At 46.1% G+C, this 18,137-nt stretch overlaps 1 protein-coding gene across 2 annotated transcripts in view; it reads left to right on the forward strand.

The window, feature by feature from the left end:
• Nucleotides 1-7,358: 7,358 nt before the first annotated feature.
• Nucleotides 7,359-18,137, forward strand: part of NDRG4 (NDRG family member 4) — an 898,768-nt gene continuing 887,989 nt past the window's right edge. Inside the window, exon 1 of one of the 2 annotated variants that reach the window (XM_078670548.1) lies at nucleotides 7,359-7,546. The gene's annotated coding sequence lies outside the window, so the exon portion shown is untranslated. The remainder of the gene's footprint in view (nucleotides 7,547-18,137) is intronic. The other variant, XM_078670547.1, reaches the window with a different exon arrangement.

The following is an 18,137-nucleotide window of genomic DNA, read 5'->3' on the forward strand; positions in this document are numbered from 1 at the left end:
AATTCCCTTGAATCCTCCATTCCCATTCTAACTGGAAATCTGGATGAGGCCGATATGATCTTGTCAGATCAACCAAGCGGCTGACCAATGTCTTCAGAAAGCTAGACCAAGCGCACATCGCACTTTTAAAAGAACAGCATGGTTCAATAGTCATATAGCCTCCTTGAGGAAAACGCGCAAGAAAATTGAAAGAAATTGGAGAACAACGTATGACCCTGACCTCAAGTTCCAGTACAAGAAGGCCATTAGACACTATTACAGTGAAATCAAACTAGCACAGGCCAAGTATTTCGAGGAGAAAATTAACATGGCTTCCAAATCTCCTAGAGAGTTCTTCAAGATCGTCAAATATCTTACCACTTAGGAGCAAGATGCTCCCTTCACCAATCCTCTTAGGAGAGTTGTAACGAGCTCGCCACATTCCTTAAAAACAAGGAGGAGAGCATCTACAACTCTCTGCAAGGGAACAATAACCTAGCTAGCTTAGATCAGTCTCCAGGAGTAGACCATATGGGGCAGATAACAGCGCCGGTACTAGACCACTTTACTGACTTGAGTAAGGAAACCACCAACCTGCTCTTGCGGAAAATCAATTTGGGCTGCCCCTAGACCCAGTAACCCCACATATCTTACATCAGGACGGGGACACCACACATTCCACCGCAGCAGAGCTCCTATCTCTATCTCTTACAACCGGGATAGTTCCTAAAAAGTGGAAGCATGCTATAGTTAGACCCTTACTGAAGAAGCCCCATTTAGACTCCACAGTACTGGCAAATTTCCTCCCCATATCACTGCTACCCATTCTGGGAAAAATAGTGGAAAAACAAGTTAATTACACCCTCTCACGATTTCTGGAGGATAACAATATCTTACACAAGATTCAGATGGGCTATCGGCCGCAACATAGTAGAGCGTCGGCTCTGCTTGTAGTCACTGAGGAACTTAAAGGAATACTCAATCCGGGGGGTGCCACCGCAATTCTGCTTTTTGACCTTAGTGCGGCTTTTGACTCCATGGACCACTCATCCCTGATACATAGGTTGAAGGGGGCAGGCATTCGGGATAGTGCCCTTCAATGGCTAACTTCCTTTCAAAGGGACAGATCATTCCAGGTTATGGAATCCACCTAGCAATCAGATATGCTGCAGGTAACATGCAGAGTCCCGCAGGGCTCCTCACTTAGCCCCACATTGTTTAACTTATAAATGTGTCCAATAGCCAAAATTGTTCAGGAGTTCGGTCTATCAATTGTATCACACGCAGATGACACACAACTTGTAGAATCGGTGTTGGTGGGCCCTAACTGCAATCACTGCCAACTGGTACCTCGTAAGGAAAAAGTGGCCAACTGGATGGCCAGCTGCAGCCAAAAGCTGAATGGTGATAAAACAGCATTGATATTCCTGGGAAACAATTCTGTACCCTGGACTACTATCAGCTGCCACAAGATCTGGGCACCCCCACCCACCAAAGGGTCAGTAAAAAACTTGGGGATGTGGCTGATTCACAACCTATCACTGGAAATACAAGCAAATAAACTAGCAGCTGCCTGCTTTGGTATACTCCAAATGATCCGCAAGATCTTAACATCCTGAACAGACACAAATAATCGTGATACGGGCTCTGGTAGTCTCTCGCCTGTAGTACAGCAACTCTCTGTATCTGGGCCCCCCAAAATATGTTGTGAACAGATTGTAGGTGGTTCAAAACGCGGCAGCTAGGCTACTCCTAAAAATACCCAGACAAGAGTCAGTGAAAGCTTCTCTGAAACAGCTTCACTGGCTGCCCATTCAAGCCAGGGTCAAAACTAAATCTCTCTGCCTGGCTCATAAAGCTATGAATGACAGGGGCCCAGGCTTGCTTAGGACACTTATTTCCCCATATGTGCCCAAGAGGTCCCTCAGATCATCTTCAGACCGGTATGCAGCGTTTAGAACGCAAGCATTACCACAGAATACCTTTACAACGCGGGCGTAACAACGAAAGTTGTTACCACGCATTGCACTGGGGGGCGCTCAAGGATAGTAAATGATTTAATTTACTATCCCAACACCTTCCCTACTATCCACGGGGACTGGTGTTGGAATAATAAATTAAATTAATCAATTTTGCGCCCCCCAGCGCAATGCGTGGTAACAACTTTCGTTGTTACGAACGCGTTGTAAAGGTACGCGTTGTCAATGTATGCGTTCTAACGTCATACATGCCTTCAGACCATCTCATGAAGATGTTAAGGATAAAAAGGTCAAGATAGGGAGGAAGATCATTCTCATACCTGATTACGAAGGTCTGGAATTCCATGTACAAGGAAATGAGACTGCTAAAAGGTGGGCACAGCTTCAGAAAAGACATGGCTGTGCCCATGATGACCTACTAAATCCACCCACTATCATCTCCTCTCTGCAGTGCTGGGAAGCCCTTGGGCAGTCATGTGCTTTATAAATCCCATAAACATAAACATACTTTTTTTCAAACATTTGTAGAAACACATCCCTGTCTCCTATTTAAAAATCTCAATTGACCTCATAGTTGCCAAGAGACTAGTCACTAAAAGGTGGAAGAACAGAAATCCCCCTGTCCTTAATAGTTGGAAAAATGCACTGGTGGTGTGGGCGCAGGCAGAAAGCATGTCCTTACACAGGGAGGAAATAGCTGGTGTACGTAAATATCCCATTGTGCAATGCTGGGATGTGATGCTTGCAGAGCTGAGGCTTACAGACAGGGAAACCGAAAACAACCCCTCGCAAACTACAGTGTGGCCAGACACAGACACTCGAAAACACCACAACTCATGTTCAGGATGAGTCAAACTAAGGAGTGGCCAGGGCTGGAGCGGATGGGAGTATATATAAGGGGGGGAGGGGCCCGGCAACACATCCTCTCCAGCCCTGCGAGGAAGGGATGGGAAATACGCCCTTAGCCACCACACAGTGAGCAGCTTACATCACTTGCTTAAAATGACCCAGGCGTGACCGACTGCTGTTTTTTCTTTTTTTGTTTGGTTAACTATTGTGTTACATTTGCATCAAGTTGCATTCATGGTATGGACAATGAGTGCGTGAAAGGAAGAGGAAAAGCCAGATGGGCAAATGGAAAAACGACTACATTGGGGCAGGATCAGACCCATATACAGTCATTCTAATGTACTTACATCTGCTGCTCATATAAATCACAAGGGAACTACTGCGTATTAATATTGTAGCAATGATTTCCCTTAACCGGTCAACTGAAACTGAGCTGACCAATTTGTATAATGTACGAATGTATACACTGAAACGCTAGTAGACTTCCAGGATGGTGCAGAACTCTACCTCTTCTATGTATGATATTGTTTATATCAAAAAAATGCAAATAAAGGTAATTAGAAAAATATATATCTCCCTTGACTTCTAATTCTGCATCTCCCCTCTTCTAATATTCAGCATCTCACTTTGACCCTAATTTGTCATCTTCCTGATTCCTTTTTGAACATCTCTTGTGGTCCCTAATTGACCATCCCTACTGGTCCCCAGTGAAGAACCTGTGCAGTCACTAATGAAGCACTTCTAATTATTCCTAATCCAGCATCTCTGGTGGTGTCTAATTATGTAATATACCATTTTTTTGGTCGGAAATGCAACGACCCTGGCTCCTAGTTGAATGTTATGGCTCCCATATTATTTACAATATCCACCTGTCCCTAATTATGCATCCTACTTGTTCTCTAAATTAAGTATTCCCTGTTTCCTTAATTAATCATCTCTCTGGTTTGCTAATTGAGCATCTCACGTATTCCCTAATTCAACATCTTTCATGGCTATTAATTCAGCCAACTCACATTGCCTCTAATTTACCATCCCCACTGGGCCTATTTAAGCTTCTTACTGTTTCCATAGTCAAATATAAGACTAGTTCCCTTATTAAGCATCTTGCATGTTCCCTAACTAAGCACCTTTCTATGTCCATAATTGCTTTTCTCCGTGGGTCTCAAATTGGGTATCTTACTTCTTACCTAACTAAGCATCTCCCTGGATGCCTAACTACCTATTTCCATAGATCCCTAATTAAGCATTTTCAAAAGTCCCTACTTAAGCATGTTACCTCGTTTTTATTTCGTCCAGTACATCTTGTTCCTAAATCACCATCTCCCCTGGTGCCTAAAGCATATCTCCTGTTGTCCTTAAATCGCCATCTCGCATGGTCTCTAGTTCAGCATCACATCGGTTCTTGGAGCAGCGCCTCACTTGGTCCCTAATTCACTATTATTCCTTGTGATTAACTTGTCATTTCACGTGTCCCTAAATCAGTATCGTATTTGTTCCCTAATTCAGCGTTTTAGCTGGTCCCTACTTAAGCATCGCCGTAGTCCCTAATGAAGCAACTGTCTTGATTCCTAACTCATTATCTCACGAGTTCTGTAATTCAACATTTTATATGCTCCTTAATTTGCCAACTCTCATTGTGGCTAATGTACCATTTCCCCTGGTCCCTAGTTCAACATCTTGCTTTATACCTAAGCCACCATCTCCCTGGTCCCTAATTTAACATCTTGCTTTATATATAAGCCGCCATCTCCCTGGTCCCTAATTTAACATCTTGCTTTATACCTAAGCCACCATCTCCCTGGTCTCTAATTTAACATCTTGCTTTATACCTAAACCACCATCTCCCTGGTCCCTAATTTAACATTTTGCTTTATACATAAGCCGCCATCTCACAGGAGCCCTAATTGTTGCATCTTGCTTTATATATAAGCCACCATCTGCCTAATTTAACATCTTGCTTTATACATAAGCCACCACCTCCCTAATTTAACATCTTGCTTTATGCATAAGCCACCATCTGCCTAATTTAATATCTTGCTTTACACATAAGCGACCATAGACCTGGTCCCTAATTTAAAATCTTGCTTTATACATAAGCCACCATCTCCCTAATTTAACATCTGGCTTTATACCTAAGCCACCATCTCCCTAATTTAACATCTTGCTTTATACCTTAGCCATCATCTCCCTAATTTAACATCTTGCTTTACACCTAAACCACCATCTCCCTAATTTAACATCTGGCTTTATACCTAAGCCACCATCTCCCTAATTTAACATCTTGCTTTATACCTAAGCCACCACCTCCCTAATTTAACATCTTGCTTTATACATAAACCATTATCGTCCTGGTCCCTAATTTAAAATCTTACTTTATACATAGGCCACCATCTCCCTAATTTAACATCTTGCGTTATATCTAAGCCACCATCTCCTTAATTTAACATCTTGTTTTATACCTACGCCACCATCTCTCGAATTTAACATCTTGTATTATACCTAAGCCACCATCTCTCGAATTTAACATCTTGTATTATACCTAAGCCACCATCTCCCTAATTTAACCTCTTGCTTTATACCTAAGCCACCATCTCCCTAATTTAACATATTGCTTTATACATAAGCCACCATTTCCCTAATTTAACATTTTACTCTATACCTAAGCCACCATTTCCCTAACGTAACCTCTTGCTTTACACCTAAACCACCATCTCTCTAATTTAACATATTGCTTTATACATAAGCCACCATTTCCCTACTTTAACATTTTACTCTATACCTAAGCCACCATTTCCTTAATTTAACATCTTGCTTTACACCTAAACCACCATCTCCCTAATTTAACATATTGTTTTATACCTAAGCCACCATTTCCCTAATTTAACATTTTACTCTATACCTAAGCCACCATTTCCCTAATTTAACCTCTTGATTTATACCTAAGCCACCATCTCCCTAATTTAACATATTGCTTTATACATAAGCCACCATCTCCTTAATTTAACATTTTACTCTATACCTAAGCCACCATCTCCCTAATTTAACATATTGCTTTATACATAAGCCACCATTTCCCTAATGTAACATTTTACTCTATACCTAAGCAACCATTTCCATAATTTAACCTCTTGCTTTATACCTAAGCCACCATCTCCCTAATTTAACATATTGCTTTATACATAAGCCACCATCTCCTTAATTTACCATTTTACTCTATACCTAAGCCACCATCTCCCTAATTTAACATCTTGCTTTATACCTAAGCCACAATCTCCCTGGTCCCAAATTTAACATCTTGCTTTACACCTAAGCCACCATCTCCCTAATTTAACATCTTGATTTATACCCAAGCCACCATTTCCCTAATGTAACCTCTTGCTTTATACCTAAACCACCATCTCCCTAATTTAACATATTGCTTTATACCTAAGCCACCATCTCCCTAATTTAACATATTGCTTTATACATAAACCACCATCTCCTTAATTTAACATTTTACTCTATACCTAAGCCACCATTTCCCTAATTTAACATCTTGCTTTACACCTAAACCACCATCTCCCTAATTTAACATCTTGCTTTATACCTAAGCCACCATCTCCCTAATTTAACATATTGCTTTATACATAAACCACCATCTCCTTAATTTAACATTTTACTCTATACCTAAGCCACCATTTCCCTAATTTAACATCTTGCTTTACACCTAAACCACCATCTCCCTAATTTAACATCTTGCTTTATACCTAAGCCACCATCTCCCTGTTCCCAAATTTAACATCTTGCTTTATACCTAAGCCACCATCTCCCTAATTTAACACCCTTCTTTATACCTAAGCCACCATCTCCCAGGGGCCCTAATCAACCCCCCTCTGGCTCCTAATTAAGCTTCTTATGCATGTCCTGTTAAGACTCCCCGCCCCCTCGCAACTCCCTCAAGGGCCGTAATTAAACAGCTCCCTTTCTTCTCGTGCAGCGCATACACGGTCCTCAACCCACCAAGCCCCTGAAGTATCACGTCCCCTGGTCCCTAATGCGGTGTCTCTCATCTCTAATTCATGACTCCCGTGGTCCCTCTGCAGTACTCCCTTCAACGGTTCCAGTACAACGTCTTGCATTGCCCATCATTTACCATGTCCCCTCATCTTTAATTAGGTATCACCCCTGCTCCGTTCCCTAATTACGGTGTTTCTTGGCCCCTAATTAAGCATCGCATTGCTTCCCTAATTAAGCATCTTCATCGGTTCCTAATTCGATCCCGCCCTTTCCCTAGTTTACTCTATTTCCTCGACCATCATTTAACACCTTCTCTGTCCCTTATTGAAGCAGTTCACCTGTTCCCTTATTCGGCACCTCCCTTCCCCCCGCCCGAATGGCTGTAAAGCAGACACCCGGGCCCCGCTCTCCAGAAGCAGATCTGGGCCAGCAGCAGCATCACATGTGGAGGGCACCGCCACCTTCCCTCCTCCCTGCTCCAGAGCGGTGGGGGCTCGGGGAAGTAAGGAGGGAGGGAGGCAGAGAGGACAGAGGAGGGGGCTCGGCTGCTCAGCTGCTCGCAGGGGCTGGGCTGGGCTGGGACCTGCCATCGGGGAGGAGAAGAGAAAGGGAAGGAAAATTACAAACACACACACACAACTTGCCTTCTGTGGGGAGAAAAAGGTGTGCGGAAGCGAGCCGCGTGACTGACCGCCCAGGGGGCGACAGAGCCCTCGACTCCCATCTCTAGCCCAGCAGAGCGGGTGAGTGCCAGCCCCCAACTCCTGTTGCCAGGAAGGGGCGGAGGAGGGTAAGAGGGTGTGGGTCTGTCACAGCATGCTGCATGCTGTGCCATTGTTGTAGCGCATGCCTTTACATAGCGCCAACCCCCGGGTAGCCAGGTGCTTGCACAGTGTTGGCAGTGGCCTGGCAGACATAGGGTAACAATCTGCTTGATGCATGCCATTGTCCCGCAGCTGGACGGGTGTCTGGCTGCCTGCCTCTCTCAGGAATCTGTTAGTCCGCATTATTGCACGCTGCTTGACATAGAACTGCTACAGCGCCAACCCCCCTGGTTTCCAAGCGCTCGATCATACATTGGATGGACCTGTGAACATAGAATGAGTCTGGATGAGGGGGTTGTGTGTGGGGGGAGTTCTAGTTCCTTCCTCAGCTGGGCACGTGTGTGACTGAGGGTAGCAGACTTTGCTGAGGGCGTCAGACCTTTTGTTCGGTACCAGGCTGCGTAGGCGACGGTACAGTATAATTATGTTTGTCCATTTTAGTTGCACCGAGCAATACCAGCTCTGGTGTTCACATCGACGTCTGTGCGCTGCGAGGCGGATCTCGGATCTCCCGCCCCCTCTCCCATCCCCTCATCCCTCGCCTCATGGCCTCTTTTAGCGCGATGACAGCATCGTGCAGCGGGCACTGCCAGCGGCTCGGGGTCCCTGGCAGCGGTGCTGGCCGGCTCCATCGTGTTTAAGGCGCTGTTCTTCCTCATTTCGCAACCAGTTTTGCCCAGTGCTGGATCCCAGCGCACTCTCATGGTCCGTGTTTCCCTCAGAGCTCCGAGTCTGCCCCCACCCCTCCCTCCTCTTCCCGCGGTACCCGCAGCCCTTGTTTACTGCAGGGTTCACTGGGCTCGGCCGCTGTGCCAGCCCTGCTCGCGGGCACCTCTCAATTGTGCAACGATGCGCGAGGTGAGGTTAAACAGGCGCACTCGCTTACTTCACCGAGCGAGAGTTTTGTCTGGAAGGACGTCATCCTCTTTATCAGTGACATGACATTGGTTCGGTCTGTTGCGAGGCCGTCTCCGGGCTGTGGCCGTATTTCGACGGGGGCTGGCACAGTGTCTGGCACTGTGTTTCTGTTTACCGCCAATTGTCTGTTGCCTTTGAGTTGATTGAAGGCATTGGACGTCTCCTGGTCCATCCGTGTATCCGCGCACTCCCTGTCTCTGAATGTGCAGTTAGATGTCTGTGGGATTGCTGTCTGTCTCTTGGCCTGTACCTCTATCAGTCAGAATATCTTTATTCGACTTATTCCAAGTCATACAAAGAGACGCAAAAGAAAAAACACATTCAGACAAAACAATCATATGATAATTACATAAGAAACATACTTAAACATACAGTATTCCTAAAAAGCATCTGCCTAAAAAACAAACACATATTAAATACTATGTACAAATTTAAGAATTCATTTTATATAAGAAGATGCATTTTTGTTTCCCCTGAATGGGGGCATTTTTAAGAAAAAGAATTGCCAATGGCTTTAGCTTTAGCCCTTGCAGCTGCCACTAAAAATTTTGCAACGCTAAAAGTAGTGCTAGGATTTGTCAAAAGCTGTAAGAAGAGCAGAGCAGGGCGCACCTGTGTGAACCCTGCTTCTTTCAAGATGGGGAGCAAGTATTTTTTTCTCTGCTCGTGAAACAGACTACAAAACATGACAAAATGCATTGTGTCCTGCACCGAAAAATTGTCGCAGCTGCAAGGAGCAGCTTGTTCCGGCTTCTGCCAGCCGTTAAAAGAACCAAGGTGAAAGTGTAAAAGGTTAAACCTAAATTTAATTAATAAAAACCTATGATAAGGGATTGTGACGTAGCTGAGATAAGGTGCGAGATGGGGTTCGCTAACCAAAAGGTAGTGTGCTCTGACTGCTGGCTTCTTCAGTTCAGCTACCTCACGGCAGGCTTCCTTCCGTTCATAAAATAGCGTTTTAATTAGACCTATGTCTTGAGCCCTGATTTTTTCTGGACAAAAGAAAAGTTCTGAGCGACCCAAGTTCGTGAAGGATTTAATCAAATACTCCAGCCATGGGATTTTCCTGTATTTGTCTAAAGATAGAACGTCCTTCAAGATACTGTGGTTCAATGAAAGATCTTCATTTAACCACATTTTCATCCACATGGTCAGGGGCGCTAAACTCAATAGGTCTGATAAGTACGCTAAACCCACCTCCTTATGGATAGAATAGGTTGGAGTTGACTGAGGTACAGATAAAAGTGATCTAATGAATCTGTTCTCGGCTCTCTGGATGGGGTCAAGATTTACATGTCCCCACAAGGGCGAACCGTATAAGGCGATGGCCACAGGTTTGCACTTGTAGATTTTTAACAAGGCTTCCATGGGTCTTGCTCCCAACTTACTTGCAAAACCTAAGAGAGCTGAGGTTGATCTAGTAACCGCCAAGCGCTTTGCGCTTATCTGTGGACCCCACGTCCCTTTGTGGTCAAACAAGACGCCCAGATAGGGAAATGTGGTGACCTTGGAGACTTGAGCCCCACTGCAAAAAAAGGATTTATGGCTCTTTTTTGCACAATCCCGACCCATGACCATAGTGTGCGATTTAGACACGTTAATCTTAAGGTACAATTTCTCCATGAAGGAACCAAAGGCATTCAGGAGAACCTGAAGACCGATACCAGTGCGGGCGATCAGCACGGCATCGTCCGCATACAGGAGTGCCGGAATTTGGGCATCTCCTGCACGTGGTACGTCCGTGCCCCTGCCTCGCAGGTATGCCCCCAGGCCGTTAATATAGATCGTAAAAAGCGTGGGGGCCAAAATGCAGCCTTGCCGAACCCCCTTTAAAGATTTAAATAAAGGGGTACACCTTCCATTGTTAGACACTCGGACAGCTGCAAAAAGTTCCTGGTGCAAAGTGGCCATAAATGTGACCAATGCTTTGTCTATGCCTAGTTCCAGTAGGATCAACCATAATTTGGACCTATTGACAAGGTCAAAAGCCGAGGAGAGGTCCATAAAAGCTAAATACACGGACCCCTCGTTGGCCACCGTGTACTTTGAAATGAGTAAATGCAAATTAATGCATTGCTCGATTGTGCCTTTTTTTTCTCTGAAACCATATTGCAGTTCTGAGAGCCCACCACAGCCCTCCACATTCTCCCTTAATCTATGCAAAAGGACTCTTCCCAAAACTTTTACAGTTGAGTCCAAAAGTGAAATAGGTCTATAGAATGCTGGGTCGTCCCGCTGACCTTTATTTTTATAAATAGGGACGATGGTAGATATTGCCCATGATGCGGGTGCTGGGTTATCAGTAACAGCGTTAAACACATTACACAAAACGGTCGACCATAGTTTGGGTGAATACATAAAGAAGTCAGCCGGGACTCCATCGGGACCGGGTGCCTTATGTTTTGTAGTTTCCTTAAGTGCATTTTCAACTTCTTGTGGGTTAAAGATGATAGGGTGAGCGGGTCCATTGTACAATAAACCCTTGTTGCCCACATCCCCCTCGTCGGCCTCATATACACTTTTAAAGAAAGACAGCCATTTATCATCAGCAATCACACAGTCCATGGGTTCATTTTTATCTTCGGAGAATAAAGGCTGCTTGATAATCTCCCAGAACCTCCTACTGTCCTTCAATACTGCCGCTGACTGGAGGTTTTCCCATGTTTCATGTTTGATGGAGTCTTTACAATTTTTTATTGCTGACTTATAAACTTTCCTTAGCCTCGCGATTTTATCTGTTGCCCTCGGTACAATTTTTAATGCCACCATCAGGTCTCTGTGGGCCTTCGAGCATGCTGTGTCGAACCAACGCTTGTGTCCTTTAGGTCCCTGAATCGGTTTAGCTAACAAGTCACTAGAGACCTGGACACATATCTCCTCAAAAGCCTCTACAATCTGTTTCCCCTGGGCATCCGGATTCTGACAAAGCTCCACCTGTTCTTTTATCTTAGGGAAACATTTTTTGTAGAAATTGTCCGGGATCACTTTTGCCCACTTCAACCTTCTGTCTTGGTCAGTGGTCCTCAGGGGGTGTGAAGCTTTTACAATTGATGGTGAGACGCCCATCTCGGCTCCCCATGCCACTTCCAATAATACTGGGTTGTGATCGCTATAGTGGGTTTCTACGGTGCGATAAGCAATAGTTCGGTTGAGAATACCCATTGAGACGAAAATGTAATCTATCACCGTTCCATGATTGCCACCCACAAAAGTTGGAGTTCTCAAACCAAAGTCGGGTTCAAATAGATTATAGGTGGCAAGTAGGTCTTCAAGCTCCTGACCCTCTGTAGAATGTACAAAGTGAGGACCTAATGGTACCACATCATCCATTTCATCAACTTCCAATCCCTTACAATCTAGGTTACACAAATGAATGTTAAAATCACCTACTAAAATAAACTCAGAAGCGGATACGATATTCTGTAAGACTCTGTTTAAAATACTGTCCAGACTGGCAATGTTACGGCCGGCGTAATCGCTATTCCCAGAATTGTAAAAATTGACGTATAAGGTCCTGCTGGTTTTGCTGATCACCCTTTCTACTATTAAGATATTGTCGGAATCAGTGGTGATCTGCCTGTAGCTTCCTTTTAAGTTCAGAGCAAAAAAGAGCGCCAGGCCCCCTTTAGCCCTGCCCGTTCTACCTGGAACTGCAGGTTGTATGAAACTAGTAAACCCGTCCCACCAGATATCGCTGGATGTGACCCAGGTTTCTTGCAGAGCGATAATGTGATGTTCAACGATGAAGCTCCGCCAGACTGGGTCCTGATTTTTAGAATTTAGTCCTGCTACATTCCAGCTTATGACCTTACATGAATCAATAGTTTCGCCTGGCTTGTTTCCGCCCTCACGGTCTCCTTGCGATGTAACTGGTGAAGGAAATGCCTCTCTAGTTTCCCCCTGACCACGACACTGTGTGTTTTCTCCATTGACACCCAGTTTCTCACTGACCACAAGCCCAGATAAAGTTAGTTGCTTGGTGAGATTTATAGATGGGTTAGACTCAGCCACCGCCTTACAGGTTTGCGAACTAGAGTATTTCTCTGTTATGATATCGTTGCTACTAGTTTTTTGGTTGCTGGGCCCCCGCTGATCTGCTCTTGTTGCAAGTCAGTCGCAGGTATTTAGGTCAGCTAAGGGGCCAAATCTATTTCCTGTGGGGATACCCCACACGGATGGATTAGATGGCTGGTTATAGCCGTTATAAGCTGCGTTCCAACTTGGATATAAACTATTTGAGTGGTTCGAAAAAGGGTCCGATCTCTGCCACAGTGTGGGCCTAAAGCCCCACTCGTTGTGATTATATCCCAAAGGACCTGGCCCCCACCCGTTTGTTCTTAGATCCTGCTGCTGATCAAACTGATGATTTTGCTTGTACGGGTAACTAGGTCTACCTACGTCCCGATGTACCATCGGTTGGAACCACTCAGTTGGATGTTGTAGGCTAGTAGCCCTCCCCCAGCTACCAATACTAGTAGACTTGTGTTGCCTGATGGTATTTGGCACAGTGGCTGGCTGAATCTTATCATAAAAGAACTTGAGAGTCAGTGGGATTATAGAACCACTGCGGCGTTGTGGTGGAAACACATTATTTAAAATGTCTGGGAGGACTTCGGCATTTGCAAAATTAAAAATAACACAGTCGCCTTTAAACTTTTTGGGCTTACTGCCAATCCAAGATACCCTCCTGGTGAAAACTAAGTCCCCAGCCAGTTTATCTAGCCCTCCTTCAGCCATGTGCATGTTATTGGAGAGCCAGTGTAGGGCTTTGTCTTTTAAACCCTGATTAGACTCAATTTTGTCTTGAACAAGGACTGGAACATTGGCCAACACCAAAACTACCGGAGAGGCTTCCACAATAAATTCTGCTGCGGGAGCCTCTTGGTGCGCAACCACTGTTGCATCGATTATGCTAATTTGAGGGGCTCCGGTTTCAGCATTCTGATCCATGACATGTGGTGAAAGCAATGAGGGAGAAGGAACCAGCCCTTGTTGAATATTCTGAGTGGGCTGTAAATTACTTTCGGTGGGGGAGTCCTCTTCGTCCGTAGATATTAGGTCTGTTACGAGGGAAGAGAGATTCTCTACCTCTTTAACCAAAACATTCTGTACCCCACTCAACTTCTTCACTTCTGCAGTCAATTTGTCCACTTTCCCAATCAGAGGTTTGATTATAGACCTGATTTTGATGTCAATCATATCTTGGATCCGATTGAAAAGAAAATCATCGCTTATTCGTTTCGACTCGGAATCCACCTCGACAGCAGTGTGTTTGGCCGCCCTCCTAAGGGGAGGTGTTGCGGGCTTTTTCTTGCCTAGATGCTTTCCCCCTCGTTTAGTAGGTAGCTTTCTACACGCTCTGACCGCGCGTGTTTTTAGCTGCGAAGATTGTTGGTCTTCATTCTGGGTGGTTGTCTGACTGTTTGAGTCTATGAGGGTATTGTCTGACAGATCTATCAAATCGTTTCTACCCAACGAGGACTCCAAATCATCGGTGGCCTCAATGACATTTTCTGAAGAATCAGGATCAGCCATAATAAGCGAAGAATTGGCTAACAATTGGTCAGACATTGAAGTGCTAGCAGCGTCTATTGATGGACTTGCTTCGGGCAACACCGGTGATTGACTCAACCCCAGAGATTGTCTACGCTTATTATTAATACTACTGACGACTTGAACAAGATACGAGTCTAAAGTGTTCACGGCTTCAACTGGGGCAGGTACCAGTTTTTTCCCCATGCTATGAACTGTACCTTAGGAGGACTATCAAAAGATGGCGATAGCACTATGCAATGTAAGTCATACAACTGTGATGAAAAATGACAAAGGGAGGTCTCTATACAATAGGCTATGCCCAATATCAAAACAAATGCACAGTACCTTGGTATTCACGAGTTAGATGTCAGGGAACTGGCCTTGCCTGGCCTTATCATGCCTCTGAGGGCCTAAGAGGGCCCGCCCTTTGCCCGGGCTTAGCCCCGGGCGTCCCGCTCGCGTCCCGCGACGCTGAGGGCAGACAGCTTTGTACTGCCCCTCCCGGCGCTTGTGCCGCGTCGGGGAACGCGCCGCCGCTGAGCCTGATGGGAAACGTAGTCCCAAGGCGGCGGCGCGACTGGTGGCGGGATTCCGGTGCTGGTAGCTGCTGGTAGCTGGCGCAAAGACTCTCACTCTCCGAGCGCTCCCTCGCTCAGGCGCAGTCAGGTAGGGTTCTGGACAGTTTGATTAGCTCCCCCCCGCTCCACCGAGGGCAGACAGCTTTGTACTGCCCCTCCCGGCGCTTGTGCCGCGTCGGGGAACGCGCCGCCGCTGAGCCTGATGGGAAACGTAGTCCCAAGGCGGCGGCGCGACTGGTGGCGGGATTCCGGTGCTGGTAGCTGCTGGTAGCTGGCGCAAAGACTCTCACTCTCCGAGCGCTCCCTCGCTCAGGCGCAGTCAGGTAGGGTTCTGGACAGTTTGATTAGCTCCCCTCTATCAGTACTGGGGGCTACTAAAGGTTACCAGATATCTTTATGTTACCGGGGACACTACACTACATTCAGGTCTTTTTTCCATTCCATTTCTGTTTGTCTTTAGTTACCGAGTGCATGATTACGATGCCTCGTTTTTAAACTTTGCTGCTTTTTTAAAACATCTACTTTGCCTCATGATTACTATGTCGCTTGCTTTCTATTGCTGTTTATTTTAAATTGTGATTTTGTGACTTTGCTTCTTTGCACATTTCCACGCGGTCTCTTACCTGCCAGAGGCTCCCCGCATTTGCCTCACGCTACCCCTGCCAGCGCCCCGGTCCACCACGGGTTTTCCCGTTTGTTGTGGAGGGCGCCGGCAAACATTTGGTGTCCCTGCCCTCATTGGCCACAGAAGGTCACGCGGGGCTCGACACTCAGGCCCCACCTTTTGTAGGATCTTTGGTTTCTTCCGCGCGCATCGGGCGCGCGCTGAAGTCGCGCCTAAGTCAAGCCCATCTGCGCCCGTCCGCGCTGAGTCTGAGCCAGGGGCCAGGCAGGCTGGCCCTCGTCTTACCTTCCCTCAAGTAAGCACTCTTTATTCAACCCAAACTCTATTGGCTTTTAAACCCCCTAGGAAACCCTGCCATTACACTATTTGCCCCGTGCCTTCCTTGGCACATTTAGTTGTAGATGTAACTCCAGTCGCCCTAGAAAATCGAATGTCAGGAAGGTGCCGCCGGACACTGGGGTGCTCAAGCCCCCCCCCTTGGTAAATGAAGAAGGTTTTCTTATCAATGCAAGATCTTTGATTAAAAATAACATTGCCTTCAAAGATTTCGTTTTAATGAGGAAACCATCCTGGGTATTTATCACCGAAACCTGGGTCTTGGAATCCTCAGGTCCTGATCTCATAGACGCAATTCCCAAGGGCTATGCCCTTACTAGGATGGACAGAATTGGGCGAAGAGGAGGAGGGTTAGGAATACTGCATGAAAGCTCTTCCATCTGCCGAATTGAGCACCTCTCTACTTCCTCAGATTCTTTTCAGGCCATGTATTCCTCTATTAACTCTACCCCTACAGTCTCATTTTCTGGTATCTTATTTTATCGGCACCCAGGTCCCAGAACCACCTTTAGTCAAGACCTGATGAAGGTATTAGAATCCTTCATTGATAGACCTAACCTCACTCCTTTAGGTGATTTGAATTTTCATTTAGGGAATATGAGTTCCAGAGACACCCTTTCCTTGGTAGAAACCCTAGACTCATGTGGCCTGACCCAACTTGTGGATAGTCCCACTCATTTAGCGGGCCATACGCTTGATGGTGTTTTCTCAAATGACCCTAGACTGAAGACAGGCACCCCTATCCCCCTGGCCTGGTCAGATCACTTGGCTGTGCCCTTGGAGCTTAAAATCCATCATACTGCTCCTTCCCACCTGGATCCCAAGAAATGGGAACTTAGAAGAAACTTTAGGGAGATCAATAATGAAACTCTTGCTCCATTTATGAATAGACTTAGCCCCCTCTTAAAGAAGGACACCAACTCTGCGGCGGTGGATTTCTCAAATACCATCTCTGGGGCCGTGGACATCTTAGCCCCCGCCAAGCAGCATTACTCCGCAAGAAGGAGTTCTTCCGCACCCTGGTTTTCAGATAGACTCTGACTGCTGAGGCAGGGTTGCATAAAACAGGAGAGGCTTTGGCGCGCTCATCTTGATCCTATGGAGAAGAAACAACACAAACACCTCTTAAAAGAATACAAGCTAGCAATAATTGAGGAAAAAAGGGTTTACTATGTTAATCTGACCGCCTCTTTGAAATCTCCCAGAGACCTCTTTAAGATTGTAGACTTCCTCTCCGCCCCCCAGGCTGTGGATCCCAAAGTGGAAACTCAGGAGCTCTGTGATAGAATCTCAATTTTCTTCCACTCTAAAATTGTTGATATCTATAATTCCCTGGAACTCCTCAACCTGGAGCTGGGCTCCCCTCCTCTTCCTTCCCTCCCCGCAGCAGGGTCTCAGGCGGATGAATCCGGGGCTAGCTTTCTTAATTTCCCTCTCCTCACCCTGTTGGGATCAACCGGCTCCTCGATAACATAAAATCTGGCTCCCCTCTGGACCCTTGTCCGCTCAAGATCCTGAAGGCATGTAGGGAAGTGGCTATTCCCCCCCCTTTTAGAGGTGATGAACCTAGCAATTATGGAGGGAATTTCCCCCCTCTCTTGGAAAATGGCGGTCGTCAAACCACTTTTGAAGAAGGCCTCTTTGGACCCTGGGGTCTTGAAAATGTTTTGACCTATTTCCTTATTACCTGCCCCCGCTAAAATACTTGAAGCTCATCTTAACCGCCATCTTAGCACCTTCTTGGATTACTCAAGCTTGCTGGACACTTCGCAACATGGTTTTCGAAGAGCCCACAGTACGGAATCTGCCCTTACTGTTGTCATTAATAACATCCGCTCTAAGGTCGATAAAGGCCATACCACCCCTTTGGACCTACTCGACCTTACGGCAGCTTTCGACACCCTGTCTCCCTCTGTCTTGGTCCGCCGACTTCGGGAGATAGGAGTTGGAGGCCCAGCCCTGAGCCTCCTGGCCTCTTTTCTCCATCAAAGAGAACAAAGGGTGAAGCTGGGTGACTTTTTGTCCCCCTCCAAACCTGTGCAATGTGGGGTCCCCCAGGGATCCTCTTTAAGTCCCACACTTTTTAACATCTACGTGGCCCCACTTGCCAGGGTAGTGAGATCTTTTGGGCTTGAGGTGTTGTCGTATGCCGACAACACTCAAATTATGGTCTCCCTTACACAGTCTGTGAATGACTCTGCCCTAAATTTCAGAACTTGCATGGAGGCAGTATCCCAATGGATGATCCAGAATTTTTTAAAACTTAACGGAGAGAAGACGGAGGTCTTGATCTTCGGGGGCAATCAAGACGTTTGGTCAAACGACTGGTGGCCGGCTTCCCTTGGGGATTGTCCTCTTCCCTCTTACTCCGCTAGGAATATGGGAGTCCTGATAGATACCTCTCTTTCTTTTGACCATCAGGTCAGTAGGACTGTTTCCACCTGTTGTGGTATTATTAGGATCCTCAGAAAGATTGCATCCTATCGTTCCCCTGATGCCCGGAACCAAGCCACCGTGG

This window comes from Lissotriton helveticus, chromosome 12 (genome assembly GCF_964261635.1).
Source record: "Lissotriton helveticus chromosome 12, aLisHel1.1, whole genome shotgun sequence".
Classification (NCBI taxonomy): Eukaryota; Metazoa; Chordata; class Amphibia; order Caudata; family Salamandridae; genus Lissotriton; species Lissotriton helveticus.